This window comes from Pristiophorus japonicus, chromosome 1, assembly GCF_044704955.1.
Source record: "Pristiophorus japonicus isolate sPriJap1 chromosome 1, sPriJap1.hap1, whole genome shotgun sequence".
Taxonomy (NCBI): domain Eukaryota; kingdom Metazoa; phylum Chordata; class Chondrichthyes; family Pristiophoridae; genus Pristiophorus; species Pristiophorus japonicus.
This window is the reverse complement of record NC_091977.1, coordinates 177,390,155-177,406,317: the sequence shown is the minus strand read 5'-3', so window position 1 is coordinate 177,406,317 and position 16,163 is coordinate 177,390,155.

Sequence of the window (16,163 nt, the reverse complement as noted above, 5' to 3'; positions counted from 1 at the left end):
GAAGCGAGGCAGCCGCCATTATTTTTCCAAAACTGACCTTAACAGTCGGCGCTAAAGTGCAGAATTTCATGGCCATTGTCTTTCGGTCTTCTCCTGTCCAACAGTTCTGTGAGTCTATCCTCTTACGTTTTTTTCTCTGGTTCCCTAATCATTCTAGTCACTCTTCTTTGCCCCTCTCCAGGTGCAACCTGATCAACACTCCATAAACAGGCAGGATAACCTCTTTCAGACTATATTCTGAGGAATTTCACTTTCGGTGATGACATATAATAGGCAAATTTGGATTGACCGTTCATTATACACTCCACCTGATTCTCCTTTCCATTGAAGTCAAAGAAAATCGGACGGAGTGTATAATTTGGTAGCTACTTCAATTTTGCCCATTTCATACCATTGCTGAAAGTTAAAATTATTCCTGTTTCTCTTTGTATACAACCTAACATCCCATTTGCTTTCTTAACAACAGTCAAGCATTTACTGTTGAGGGATCAATCCACTGTGACTCCAAAACACCCTTCTTGACTTGTCTATACAGTCATCCATAAATTTTGAGATGAAACTTACTGACACTGTCTGTTAGATAATACAATGAGAAGTTTCCACAATATCCTTTATGTACATTGCAGTTTAGTCATTAACAACAATTAGAATTTCTATAGTACTCCTCACATAGACAAAGATGTCTCAAAACACTTAATGAAGGTTTTTTTTAACAACCTGTCAATCTATGGTTATGACTTATTGGTTGATTTATATGGTGTATATATCCAGATTTGCTTGTATAGTCTATTCCTAATAATTTGAAGTTTTTACACTAAAAATAATTGAATCATCCAATAATCTGAAATAATCAACATAAATAACAGCAAATGGGAATTTAGTGCAAAAAATGCAATTAAGCAATTTTGAATTAAGTGGAATAGAATGTTACATAACTGACTGTGCTATTAAAAAGATAAAACTTGCCCGAAATTAACAATGTCTCATGTAATACTGACTATGAGGTTGCAGTAATGTCTGTATCATTGGAAGAGGATTAATAATACAATTATTCCTGTAAATTGCACTATTTACAGATGTGTAGGAGGGCTTTACGCACAGAGACTACATGTTGACAATATATGCATGCGGTATACTTCTGCTCTAGCCACACTTCAAGAATCCACAGTAACATCACATAGACCTCACTATGGTCAGATGCCGTTCTAACTAAGACTTTGCATATAATGTAACATTGCTGTTCTACCACAAAGATGACAGACAATGTGTGTAAAAATAGCAATTACTGAATAAATATAACCATTAACTCATTGACCTAATAGTAGCTTAGCTATTTCTTAGTCTTCAAAAGAGCTTAGAAACGTAACCGTGCCGAAACTCCAACTGTAGAACTAGATGGTCAGTGTCAGGATTACTAAGTACATTGATGATTGAAGTTCTAAATTCCCAGCCAAAGAAAAAAAATGTCATATTTGTATCTGTGTGTAGTCTCTGAGGATTAGAAATGTTCCACCTATTCAGAAAACTGTTAACTGCAGAGTATCTGAAGAACTCATATGACAGGAGAACTCAAACTGTGCTAATGATGAAAGATTCACTGAATTCAGCAGAATAAAGATGAGAAGGTAGATTTTCCAAGGTTCCACGTGGGTTGTGAAGCCTCACAGGCAGTGGGCAGGGATTAGGAAAGTAGGCCCATGGTTAAGTGCGCCTGGTTTGTAGTGTGCCCAATTACCCAACAGGCGAGTTCTGTAGCACTACTGCCATCCATGGGCCTCATTTATAATTGAATAATAAGGAAAATTACGCCTTTCGCCTGAATATCTAACTGCAGATGAGAGAACATCCATGATGTTCTGATTACCCATTTTAAATAGTCTGCTTGATGCTATTTCTGCTAGCGGCAAGGCCAGCTCTGTGTCTGTACCTGAATTCCTGACAGGAGTCAAGAGTGATCTCTGGATTGTCACCTGGTATCCTACCTGTGACATAACGGACTGGTTGTAATAAAGGTGGCACAGATTGACTGACACAGGATGAATGAATCATGACTGCTGCCAGGAAACTGGGCACAGACCTGCATGATGCGCTTCTTGTGGTCGCAAACAAGCTGAACATTCAGGGAGTGGAACCGGTTTCTATTGAGAAAGATACCAGGCTGGTAGTGGGGAGCACACAAGGCAATGTACGTGCAGTCTACAGCACCTTGGACCCTAGGGGAGCCTGTAATGCCCTCTTCTACCAGTTGTGGCTGCTCTCTCCTATCTTCTCCCTTCCTCCTCGAGCCGCAAAGGCAGATTGACCTATAATTATTTCCAAAGTAGACATAATCAGTCCAACACCAGCACAAAGTTGTTCCTGAAGCCAGAATGCAGTTGTGGAATTCAAAAAATTGCAAAAAAAGGCCCAGAAGTTAACCAGTCACTTAAGTGGACAATGAGCAACTAATCTGTACGGAGTGGCTGAGCCCTTTAAATAATGCTCCTGCAGGGTTCTTTCTTACTACTTGTTAGCACCATGAATCACATGGCAAGTCAGGCGTTGGAACAGTCCAATTTCACAAAAGCATTTTAAAAGAAGCATTGGACCCTTATTAAAATATTATAATGAGTCTTTTAGCACGCATCCTGGATGCCTGCTGAGCAGCCAGATCCAATATGGTGGGCAGCTTTTGCATCTGTGAAACAGGCATAGTGCGATCGAATTTCTAGGCCATTGTGTTTACCAGGGGCAATATCTTCATCACTTACACATCAGCTGGACAGAGCTTTCACTGTGTGCTACGTTACCATTGAGTGGAAGGCTTCACAGATGGCATCCATGTGAGCATCGAGGTTATTCATGTTAACACTATGGTCTACGCGTAAAGAAAGACTTTGCCCTAAATTAATGTTCAGGTGGCACCTGACTGCAGAAATATAATTATACACATCAATGGTCATTAACCAAGGAGCAAACATAATGTCAATAACCAGTAGTGCACCGTGTCTGCATTTCTGAAAGGGGAAGAAATGCTGGGGTTTGAGGGGGATAGTTGTTGGGAGACCAGGACTAACCACTGCCTTCATCCTGCAGATCCCAGTGAGAAACTCCCGAAGAGCTGAGGAAGGCCCTGTGATGGAAGCCTGAGCATCTGTTTGGTGTTTTATGTCCACCACCTGCACCTGCAAAAGAAACGTGCCAACCATCTTTGGCACAATGAAAGAATGGGTCCAAAGCGGCATGAAGTTGGCGGATCAGTTGTGTGGCCTGCCCAAAGCCAAAGTCAGAAGTCCTGAACTATTTTCAGGTTCAGGCCTATTCAGCATAATTCAGGTGAGCTGCCGAATGCTCAAAGGAGGGGCTGGAAAATGTGCCGGCTCCATGAACGAGCCGAGCCGGAAGGGGTGGAGGCACACCAGACGGGGGGGGCTGTATCCAACTACCAACGGAGGACCATAGTATCTCTGTGGGGTCAGGAAGAGTATTGGTTGCAACAGGTGGAAAGACCTGGGTGATTGCATGGACTCGGTCGGTGACCTTTGATGCAGGTTGCACCTGTACTTTTATTGGAGAGTGGGTCTTCAGCCCCAAATAGGCTCACTGTCCTTTGGTGCACTTCCTGCAGCAGGAACTCTGACTCTTCAGCATCAAAGGGAGCAGTGTTAAGCACATGTCCTCACTGTGCCATTGTGATCAATTAGGCTTTCTGTCCCTACCACAACTTCCTCTATAATGGCTAGCTGCAGTCCTTTCGGGAGCCGCTCCCTGTCTGGATTTTCTGATTCCAAGCCAAATGTGCTAGAGGCCAAGTTCTCTGGGAAAGCTTTTCCTGTGCCTGTAGCCTTTTCAAATTAGAGGGAAATGCTCATATGGGGAAATCGGGCAAGATCTGCCTTCTGTGCTACAGGATCCAGCACAACCCTATTTTTGCCGCACGTAGAAAATTGGGGAGTCGATTTTAACAGTTCCCGCCAGGCGTAAAACAGACATTGAAGTCAATGGAAAGGAAAAACATCTGGGGTGCAAAATAGGCACCAAACCGCTGCCGCCCGTTACCCACCTAAAAGGGGAACTGTTAAAAGCGACCCTTGGGTACAGCTATAAAATTTGTTTGTTAGAAAGTAGAAAAAGAAAGAACTCTTTAAACCAAGATATTATAGAAGGCAAGGAAAATAGTTGAGCTGTAAGTACTATGTGAAATACAGGAGGAATGTTAATTGTACAGGATGTTTCTCCCTGTGGAATGTGGGTCAATCTTCATGAGGTTTGAAGGTGTATGTCTCTGGATGCAGTCTTCTTTCTTCTTGGGCTTTGATTCTGGAAGATGGGTGGCCAGTGGGTGAGCAGGGATATTCAAGCAGACAACAGAGTGGGTTTCATTTGGGTGTAGATTTGTCAGCAAAAGCAAAAGCAAAAGCAAATTGTGTAGGTGGATGGGTGATGAGCAGAGTTATGATTTTGGCAATATAGTGATGTATCTAGGAGTGGTGGAGATGGGGTGGGAGTTGATGCCTGGAGGTCGGAATTCGGGGTGAAGTTGGAGATTTCGGGACCCGGGAGCGTCATGATAAGCATTTATCTTTTTTTAAGAAGTGCTGACTGCCTCAGATACAAACCAAAGTTACAAGAGGGAGCAGAAACAGGCATTGGGCCTCTTATTTGCATGTGTTAGTGGCCTAACATCTGCTTCAGATGTGGGTAATGGACGCCTCTTGATTGGCCTTTACCAAGATGGCTCCCGCCAGGACCCGGCACCAGAATTGTGTGCTCGCGACTTGGACGCCATTTTTGACACAAAACGGCTGAATTTCTAGGCCTATATTTACTATGAAAACAGGAGAAAATCTGTATGAATCTGAATTTATTTGGAACGTTGTTAGAATTCAAGAAAATAAGCAAGGGACTAAAAGCCAGAGTTAAGCTAAATGGCAAACCACAATTATTAATATAGTTCACAGACATTATTTATGAACAGACAAAAATGCCAGACAGGAAAGGACCAGCTGGGCCGTCTAGCCTGTCCCGTACAGTTGTGATGTCTGATGCATCAGGTCAAGAGACTTCCTACCCCTCAGGTACCATGTAGTCCCCTGGAAGAGACAACAAAAATCAAAAACCCACAGCCAGTTAGGAAAAAAATCTGGAAAATCCCTCTCCAATCCCACTAGGCGATTGAAACTAATCCTTTAACTAGTTATGAAATATTATGAAATATAAACATTGACCCACCTCTTTCATGATGTGACCTTTACCCCACCCAGATGGTTTAGCTCCCTCTTGAAGGAAGCCAATGAATCAGTAACCACTGATCCTCGGGACTGCTATTTTCTAGGAAAAGAAGAACCACCAAACATCTAACTTATTCCTTCCCTTTATACACATGACCTCTGGTCCTCCACAACCTATCAAATTAAAATATTTTGTTAGTATGCATACAATCCAGTCCTTTCATTATTTTATAGACCTCTATCAAAGTTTTATGTTTCTCTAAAGTGTACAGAACCAGCTTCTTCTGCCTATCTGAGTAGCTAAAATGATATAAACTGGGAATAATTCTTGTGGCCCTTCTCTGAAAGTTTTCCAAAGCCTCAATATCACCCACCATGCAAGGGGAAAAGAACCGGACACAATATTCTAAATGAGGCCTAAGCGAGGTCTTGAACAAGGACACAATGGTATGTTTCATTTTGAAATGGATAATCCTGTGAATGCAGTCCAATACCCTTATCTATAACGTCTCTGCATTTGTTGTGAACCTTAGAGAGTTATGAACAATAATACCAATATCTTTTTCTTTAACCACTGGCTTCAGTTCTGTTCCTTGTAATGTGTAAATATACTTAGCTTTGTTCCTGCCCACATGCATAAAGCAGCAGAAATTTGTCAAAATTATATACCATTTGTCAAATGCAGGCCCATTCCCCCAGTATTGAGATCTGCTTGCAGTTGTTTAGCCTCCTCCAGAGTGCACTGGTCATTAATATAGATAGTAAAGAGTAAAGGCTCGAATGCAATCCCTGCAGGACGCCACTGGTGACTGGTCTCGAAGCAGATCCACAGTCTTTGATAACAACTTTTTGCCTACAGTCATGCAACAAATTCTTAATCCAATGTAGCAGCTTCCCACACAAACACTTATATATATATATATATATATATATATAATATATATCTAGAGAGAGATGAAGTTAAATCATAAGGACATTATTACATGTTCAAAATTACTGCCATAATCTATAAGAAGCAAAAGTTCATCAACCTTGGCTCCCAAAACTAGCCACAGTGATTTGAATGGCTATGTTTTTGCTCTCTTATATTAGTAGACTTTGTCGACTAATGATTGCTAATTTGAACTTGTGTAAAATGCTTGATGGTTCCTAGCTGGTTATTTTTGTTCCAATTTTGATTGGTAAGTTACAAAACTTTTGAATTGTGATTTGTTAATATTTATGTTTACCACATTTGAGCAAATTAAATATGTGGTACAGATAGACAGTATAACATCTGAAATGTAACAGACAGTTTTTAATATGATCAATTGATATAAAGCTAAATTCTGCTCTCGTGCAGACAAATAATGAGTACAGAGGCTTAAATGTTTAATTGTTCATAAGTATTGAGAGCTAACTAAGGAGAAAGAGTGCCATCTGGTGTTGGTAAAAGATAGTAAAAAGTAATGACCATTTTTGAATGCTTGTATTTTTATTTAAAGATGGTCGTGCAGTAACAGCTAGCTAACTTCAGGGATTTGGAGTTTGAACTCTTCCTCCTTTATATTTTTCACTGGTATCTCCCAGGATTTACATAATGATCTCCAATTTATTTCAGCTTTTCCTTTATGTCCATTGAAACTATTTTGTACTTAGGTTTTATGCTTGATATGGTATTTCCATTCTTAAATGTTTTTTAAAAAGTATTACTGCTTCAGAAAAATGCACTGAGAATAGCTGAAGCAATAATGTGAATACAGGATACCAAATGGGATTCCAAAAAAGAAACCAGTGACGTTACGTTGCAGAAGTCACGTCCAACTCACTATTTTTCAAGAAGCTACCAAGTCCCATCAGGTATCTTATTTATAAGAACATAAAAGCATACAAAATAGGAGCAGGAGTAGGCCATATGGCCCCTCGAGCCTGCTCCACCATTTAATATGATCATGGCTGATCCGATCATGGACTCAGGTCGACTTCCCTGCCCGCTCCCCATAACCCCTTATCCCCTTATCAGTTAAGAAACTGTCTATCTCTGTCTTAAATTTATTCAATATCCCAGCTTCCACAGCTCTCTGAGGCAGCGAATTCCACAGATTTACAACCCTCTGAGAGAAGAAATTCCTCCTCGTCTCAGTTTTAAATGGGCGGCCTCTTATTCTAAGATTATGCCCTCTAGTTCTAGTCTCCCCTATCAGTGGCAACATTCTCTCTGTATCCACCTTGTCAAGCCCCCTTATAATCTTATACGTTTTGATAAGATCACCTTCATCCTTCTGAATTCCAATGAGTAGAGGCCCAACCTACTCAACCTTTCATCATAAGTCAACCCCCTCATCTCCAGAATCAATCTAGTGAACCTTCTCTGAACTGCCTCCAAAGCAAGTACATCCTTTCTTAAATATGTAAACCAAAACTGCATGCAGTATTCCAGGTGTGGCCTCACCAATACCCTGTATAACTGTAGCAAGACTTCCATCCCCTTTGCAATAAAGGCCAAGATTCCATTTGCCTTCTTGATCACTTGCTGTACCTGCATACTAATCTTTTGTGTTTCATGCACCAGGACCCCCAGGTCCCGCCGTACTGCAGCACTTTGCAATTTTTCTCCATTTAAATAATAACTTGCTCTTCGATTTTTTTCTGCCAAAGTGCATAACCTCACACTTTCCAACATTATACTCCAGCTGCCAAATTTTTGCCCACTCGCTTAGCCTGTCTATGTCCTCTTGCAGGTTGTTTGTGTCCTCCTCACACATTCCTCCCATCTTTGTATCATCAGCAAACTTGGCTACGTTACACTCGGTCCTTTCATCCAAGTCGTAAATATAGATTGTAAATAGTTGGGGTCCCAGCACTGATCCCTGCGGCACCCCACTAGTTACTGATTTCCAACCCAAGAATGAACCATTTATCCCGACTCTCTGTTTTCTGTTCGTTAGCCAATCCTCTATCCATGCTAATATATTACCTCCAACCCCGTGAACTTTTATCTTGTGCAGTAACCTTTTATGTGGCACCTTGTCAAATGCCTTCTGGAAGTCCAAATGCACCACATCCGCTGGTTCCCCTTTATCCACCCTGTTTGTTACATCCTCAAAGAATTCCAGCAAATTTGTCAACCATGACTTCCCCTTCATAAATCCATGCTGACTGCCTGACTGAATTATGCTTTTCCAAATGTCCTGCTACTGATTCTTTAATAATGGACTCCAACATTTTCCCAACCACAGATGTTAGGCTATCTGGTCTATAGTTTCCTGCTTTTTGTCTGCCTCCTTTTTTAAATAGGGACATTGCCTGATTTTAAACATTTGCAGTTTTCCAATCTGCTGTTGTTATCGAATCTGATAATGAAGAGTCGATGCCCACATGCAGCAAGATTTGGACAACATTCAGGCTTGGGCTGATAAGCGGCAAGTAACATTCGCACCACACAAGTATCAGGCAATGTGCATCTCCAACATAAGGGAGTCTAACCACCACCCCTTGACATTCAATGGTATTACCATTGTCGAATATCCCAACATCAATATCCTGGGAGTCACCATTAACCAGAAACTTAACTGGATCAGTCACATAAATACTGTGGCTACAAGAGCAGGTCAGAGGCTGGGTATTCTGCGGCAAATGTCTCACTTCCTGACTCCCCAAAATCCAATTGACCACCCACAAGGCAGAAGTCAGGAGTGTGATGGAATACTCTCCATTTGCCTGGATGAGTGCAACTCCAACAACACTCAAGAAGTTTGACACCATCCAGGACAAAGCAGCCCGCTTGATTGGCACCCCATCCATCACCTTAAACATTTACTTCCCCCACCTCTGCTCCAATGTGGCCACAGTGTGTACCATCTACAAGATGCACTGCAGCAACACACCACGGCTTCTTCGATAGCACCTCCCAAATGCACGATCTCTATCACCTAGAAGGACAAGGGCAGCAGACTCATGGGAATAACACCGCCTCCAAGTTACACACCATCCCGACTTAGAAATATATTGCCGTTCCTGTGTCAAAATCCTGGTACTCCCTCCCTAACAGCACCGTAGAAGCACCGGTTCAAGAAGGCGGAAACGGCGGGGTGAAGCCGTGGTAAAGATAATTGTGCAGCGGTGATCTCAGCAGTGGGCGGGCTGCAGAAAAGCGGCCACACCAGTGATATTGAGCATCAAAAAGGTAATATTTTTCCGGGAAGTGTCTCCGCACCGTTTTTCAGTCGGTTCTCACACCCGACACGCTAGACTCTTTCCGCAATCGGGTCCATTTTTTCTTTTTCCTTTCTCAATAAGATAGTACCAGGGATGAGAGGCTTTAACCATGAACACAGTTGTGGTGTATTTAAGCACCTTTAGTAATGACTCCACGAGGTAGGGTATGGTACTTAAACTGTGCAGATCTGCAGTCCTTTATTAGCAGCTTCTGAGTGCCGAAAACAAGCTGTATGTTCCTTTTTATACTGGGTTACCTGCTATGTGCAGGCAACCCCTGGATCTCCAGCAACAGCACCCTCTAGTGTACCGGTAGGGTGTGTACAGTACAAGGGTACATTCAATGTTGCATGACAGTGTTACAGACATCACACAGTGACCAGGCATGCCTACACAACAATACTCCCCCCTGAGCATTTTTCATATCCTAGTTGTCATGACTGGGGGAGGTGATCAGTGGTGGGCTATGGGAGGTTCTGGTGAGGGTTGTGTGGTTGCCAGGTGTGACCCCTGTGCTTGAGGCTGGCCTCGTATGTTTCCCCTCCCTCACTCACAAACCAAGTGGGATCCCTCGGGGAGGTAGCCACGGCAGCAGTGGGTGGTGTTTATACACTGTGATGTGGGTAGTTGTGGGGTGGTGGGCAGGGCTTACTGACACCTGCATTCATCTCATTAGTCACATTGGTTAAACCAGCATCACAATTCATGGTTACATTGCATACATTTTCATACTTGCACCCTTTAATTGCATCTTTAGCTTTAAAGTCCATCTACTCAAATAGTTGGAACTTTCCCTTTAAATTTTTTTGGTTACCGGTCTCCTTTAAGGGAGCTTTCAAATCCGATTGGCCGCTCGATGTCACATGATGCTCCTCCATGTTGACATGGAGGAGGCCATTTTGAATGCAGGTCTGCTGCTGCTGCTTGGTGTGCTGCAACAATTTTGTGGTGCTCTTTTCTTCCACGTTCTTGTGGTGCTGCAGCCATTTTGTGGTCTTGTTGCAGGCAGGCTGTGGTGCTCTTTTCTTCCACAGCACCACTTCGCCTGATGTAGACCCGGTTCATCCAATTCCTGTCCATCAGCGTGGGACTGTCGCCGGCGACAATCCACAGGGGGAGTTTGTGCAACATGCCGTCCTGGGAGACCTGGAGGTCTACACTGCCAACGATTTGGATTTTACCTTTGGTATAGGTGAGCAGCTTTGCCTGGACAGGAGACAGTTTTGGTCGAGTGGCAGGATTCCTCCAAATTTTTCAAAGATCTTTTAGTTCATCACAGACTGGCTCGCCCCTGTGTTGATCTCCATGGAGATTGGGACCCTGCCGATGTCCACTTCCATCATCCACGAAGAACTTCCGGTGTAGTAGGTAAAGATTCCATACTCCTCTCCCAGGTTTAGAGCAGCTTCATCTTCATCTGTGTCAGAGCCCCGGTGATTAGCCAACTCATCAGAGACACAGTGAGTACAGCCTTTTCTGCACATTCTTTGAAGGTGCCCTTTTTCTTTGCAGCCTTTGCATGCATAGTCTTTGTAGCAGCACTGGTGGGCCCTGTGGTTTCCTCCACAGCACCAGCACGGGGCCATCCGGTTTGCCTTATGTGGCGGACTAAGGGTTGCGGGACTCGAGGCAGCATTTCTGCCTTTAGAAGTATCTATGCGGTGCACTGCATTCGCCGGTTTAGAGTCCTGGGTCAGTATTTGCCTGGAGTCGCTGGCCAAAACCATGTAGGCCTGGCTCACTTGAATTGCTTTCTGCAGGGTGACCGTGATGTCAGCTGAGAGCAATTTGTGTAGGAGGCCTTCGTGGCCAATTCCGATGACAAATATGTCCCTTAGTGCTTCATTAAGGTGGTCACCAAACTCACGTGGTGCAGCTAGTCTTCTTAAGTGTGCAGCATACTTGGCAATTTCTTGGCCCTCAGGTTGCCGGTAAGTGTAGAACCGGTGCCTGGCTGTGAAGTAGCTTTCTTTCGGTTTTAGTTGTTCCTGTATGATTGTTACAAGTTCCTCATAGCTCTTGGTGGTTGTCTTCTCCGGGGCTAGTAAGTCCCTGATGAGACCGTAGGTGGTGGGCCCACAACTGCTAAGCAGCATGGCCCTGTGTTTGTTCGGTAGTGTGGCCTGTGTGTCCTGTTCAGGTCATTGGCTATAAAGAAGTGTTCCAATCTTTCCACAAAGGCATCCCAATCTTCCCCCTCTGTAAAATGCTGAAAGTTGCTGAGGTTAGACATGTTGAGCGTGTAGTTCGTGATCCCGTATTCCCGTCGTCAGTTGTGGTGTATTTAGGCACCTTTAGTAATGACACCACGAGGCAGGGTATGGTACTTAAACTGTGCAGACCTGCAGTCCTTTATTAGCAGCTCCTGAGTGCCGACAACAAGCTGTGTGTTCCTTTTTATACTGGGTTACCTGCCGTGTGCAGGCAACCCCTGGGTCTCCAGCAACAACACCCTCTAGTGTACCGGTAAGGTGTGTACAGTACAAGGGTACATTCAATGTTGCATGACAGTGTTACAAACATCAGACAGTGAACAGGCATGCCTACACAGCATAGTGTAAATAAATTGGGGCTCTGTTCATCGGAACAAAGAAGGTTAAGAGGAGATTAGATTGAGGTCGAAAAAGGTAAAGTAGGAAAAATATATTTCCACTTGTCAGTTCGTAATTTATTGTGAGGCATAAATTTAAGATCATCACTAAAAGAATGAGGGGAGAGGGTATACAAAATTCTTTAGAAACATAGTAATTATTAGACAAAAAAAGACTAATGTCCATCTATTTCGACATCATCATAGGCAGTCCCTCAAACAAGGATGACATGCTTCCACACCAAAAGGGACGAGTTCACAGATGTTTCAATGAAGGACCTGATATTCCAGTCCTGAACTCCAATCGAAGGGGTGGAAGATGCCTGTGCGTGGATTTTTTTAACGTGTGGTGACCATTGCACTTCAGCCACCACACGGGCTTGATTTTTTTTGCCTCCATTGAACCTGCTGAGTGCTGCTCAGAGGTTTTGAGAGACTTTTGGAGAACTTTTGGGTCTGATTCTTTAGTGGAGGCCTGTAGGCACTATTCTGGGCTCCAGAGACCTGCTTGGCAGGGTGCACCCTGAGGATGGGATCAGTGTTGGCAGGGGAATACCTGGTACACCTGGTCAGACGCAGGGTGGCACGTAGGAGAAAGCGTCGCCGTCAGCACCATGCAGAGAGGCAGCAGGCAAGGGAGTCAGCAGCCATGATTCGATCATTCTGCGCCAGATCAGTATGCCCACTGTCTTCACCGGCCCGAATCAGGATTGCGGTTGGCTGCTTAGGGACAAGAGATATCCCCTGTCCACTTGGCTGCTGAAACCCAGGACAGCGCCAGAACATGCATACAATGACACTCGTGCCACCAGGTGCATCATCGAGCAATGCAAAGGCATCCTTAAGGAGAGGTTCCATAAGAACATAAGAAATAGGAGCAGGCCACTTGGCTCGTCGAGCCTGTTCCACCATTCAATAAGATCATGGCTGATCTGATCATGGACTCAGCTCCACTTCCCTGCCCACTTCCCATAACCTTTTACTCCCTTATTGCTCACAAATCTGTCCATCTCCGCCTTAAATATATTCAATGACCCAGCCTCCACAATTCTCTGGGGCAGAGAAGTACATAGATTTACAACTCTCTGAGAGAAGAAATTTCTCCTCATCTCAGTTTTAAATGGGACGCCCCTTATTCTAAGACTATGTCCCCTAGTTTTAGTTTCCCCTATGAGTGGAAATATCCTCTCTGCATCCACCTTGTCGAGTCCTCTCATTATCTTATAAGTTTCAATAAGATCACCTCTCATTCTTCTGAACTCCACCTCTCAACCTCACCTAATAAGTCAACACCCTCATCTCCGGAATCAACCCAGTGAACCTTCTCTGAACAGCCTCCAAAGCAAGTATATCCTTCCTTAAATACAGAAACCAAAACTGCATGCCGAAATCCAGGTGCGGCCTCACCAATACCCTATACAGATGTAGCAGGCTTTCTCTGATCTTATACTCTATCCCCCTTGTAATAAAGACCAACATTCCATTTGCCTTCCTGATTATTTGCTGTACCTGCATACTAACTTTTTGTATTTCATGCACAAGGACCCCCAGGTCTCCCTGTACTGCAGTACTTTGCAATTTTTCTCCATTTAAATTATAATTTGCTTTTCTATTATTTCTGCCAAAGTGGATAACCTTACATTTTCCAACATTATACTTCATCTGCCAAAATTTTGCCCAATCACTTAGCCTGTCTATATCCCGTTGCAGATTTTTTGTGTCCTCACCCATCTTTGTATCATCAGCAAACTTGGCTACATTGTACTCGGTCCCTTCATCCAAGTCATTAAAATAGATTGTAAATAGTTGAGGACCCAGCACCGATCCCTGCGGCACCCCACTAGTCATAGTTTGCCAACCAGAAAATGACCCATTTATCCCGACTCTCTGTTTTCTGTTAGTTAACCAACCCTCTCTCCATGCTAATATATTACCCCCAACCTCGTGAGCTGTTATCTTGTGCAGTAACCTCTTATGTGGCACCTTATCGAATGCCTTCTGGAAATCCAAATCCACCACATCCACTGGTTCCCCTTTATCCACCCTGCTCGTTACATCCTCAAAGAGCTCCAGTAAATTTGTCAAACATGACTTCCCTTTCATGAAACCACGCTGACTCTGCCTGACTGAATCATGTTTTTCCAAATGTCCCGCTACTGCTTCCTTAATAATGGACTCCAGCATTTTCCCAATGACAGATGTTAATCTAACTTCTCCATAGTTTCCTCTTTTTGTCTGCCTCCTTTTTTAAATAGGAGTGTTACATTTACGGTTTTCCGATCTGCTGGGACCGCCCCACAATCCAGGGAATTTTGGTAGATTACAACCAATGCATCCACTATTTCTGCAACCACTTCTCTTAAGACCCTAGGGTGTGAGCCTGGACCGCTCTGGTGGCACCATGCAGTACTTTCCTCAATGGTCTCCAAAATCATCATGGTCTGCTGCATGCTGCACAACCTGGCCATCATGAGGGGACAGCCGCAGGAGGTCAAGCCGGCCGTACCACCTGAGGAGGTGGAGGAGGCGCAGGACGAGGATCCCCGTTGCCCGAGAGCTAGGAGGAGTCATCCCCATCGCAACCCTGCAAGGGAGGTGCAGCTGCGTTTCATAGCTGCTCACTTCAAATAATCCCATCCACACATGACCCTTCAGGTCCCACTTTCAATGGCTATCGCAATGAATGCCTTAACACAGAATTGCCCACTCCCAAATGAAACACCTGGCCAGATATATGTGCCAAAAATAAAGATTTATCCAATTATCCAAATAACTGCAAAAACAGAATATAAAGAACAATATAATAATTGTTGTGTCCTTGGATACTCTAATAATGACTCCACGAGGCAATGTGTTGTACTTGAACCGTAGTAACATTAGTCCTTTATTTGCTAACTCCAGAGTGAGGATCACACCTGGTGGCCTGCCATTTATACTAGGCCAGGCACACCTGTACAGGTAACCTACAAGTCTCCCACTGCGGTGCCCTCTAGTGGCACACCTTGTGATAGTACCAACAGTAGCCATGTAGGGTACATGACATCACTCTCTCCTAAGCCTTTAGTGCAAATCGCCTCTGCATTGATTGTGCTCTGGGCTTAGCTCTATCTGGGCCCTCTCTAATTGACCCTTAGGTCGTTTCAATCTTGGATGAGTGGTTGGTGCAGTAGAGTGCTGGTGGTTGCTATTTGTGTGCGTCCCTGACCACTCCATTCCCCCAACACCCCCCCACTCCCCCCCGCCACATATAGATTATGCCGGAGGCTCATTGCATTCATATACATTCAAGTTTAGAAAAACAAGGTTGCATTATATTTGTGGTTCCGTTGTGAGACAAGTACATTGAGATACATTGTCAATGTGGTGACCGGTGCATGAGGACAAACTAGTTCCAGAACTGCTGGATGGTGTCCCTGCAGTTTGGTGGCGCGGTGCCCAGTGCTGGTAGTGGGAACCCGGTTGGCTCAACTTGCCTGCTTTTGGGGCTGTTGCCATGGTTCCGAGCGTCAGGCAGGTTCACAGATGCTTATGACCTCCCTGTCCTTTCTTTGCATCCTGGGTCGCTGCTGCTCCTTGAGGAGCTGTCGTCTAGCAGTGCACAGGGAACTGCAGACTCGCTAGCCTGGGTATTGTTTGGTTTGGGATCCTGGCTGGTCCCGGTCCCCTTTGGCGGGGCTGTAGCAGGTGACCCTTCATTTCCGGGTATGGCCTTGGTGGTGATGGGGTCTGGGGGCTGCGCCTTAGTACAGTTTGCTCTTTCAGGCTCATGGTGATTGGTGCCATTGGGTGCCTGAGAGGTGGAGCCGATCAGGGCCAGGGTATCAAAACTGGTGCCGTTGCCCTCCTGAGATCGCTTGCTCTGCAGCTCGTGTGTATTGGCTTCCATGAAGACTGGAACGCCATCTATCTCGACTTCCATCCTCAACGGGGTACACTCGGTGGTGCAGGTAAACATGCCATATACCTCATCGTGGGGCTGAGCTGCATCTCTTCCTATCGTTTCATAATCTGCGCTGAATTCATGGCCATCTGCACACCCTTCATCAACACAGTGAGTCATATTTCTCTTACACATTCGCTGGAGGTGGTCCTTTGTGCTACAGCTCTTGCATACATAGTCTTTAAAGCGGCACTGGTGAGCCCTGTGATTCCCTCCAAAACGCCAG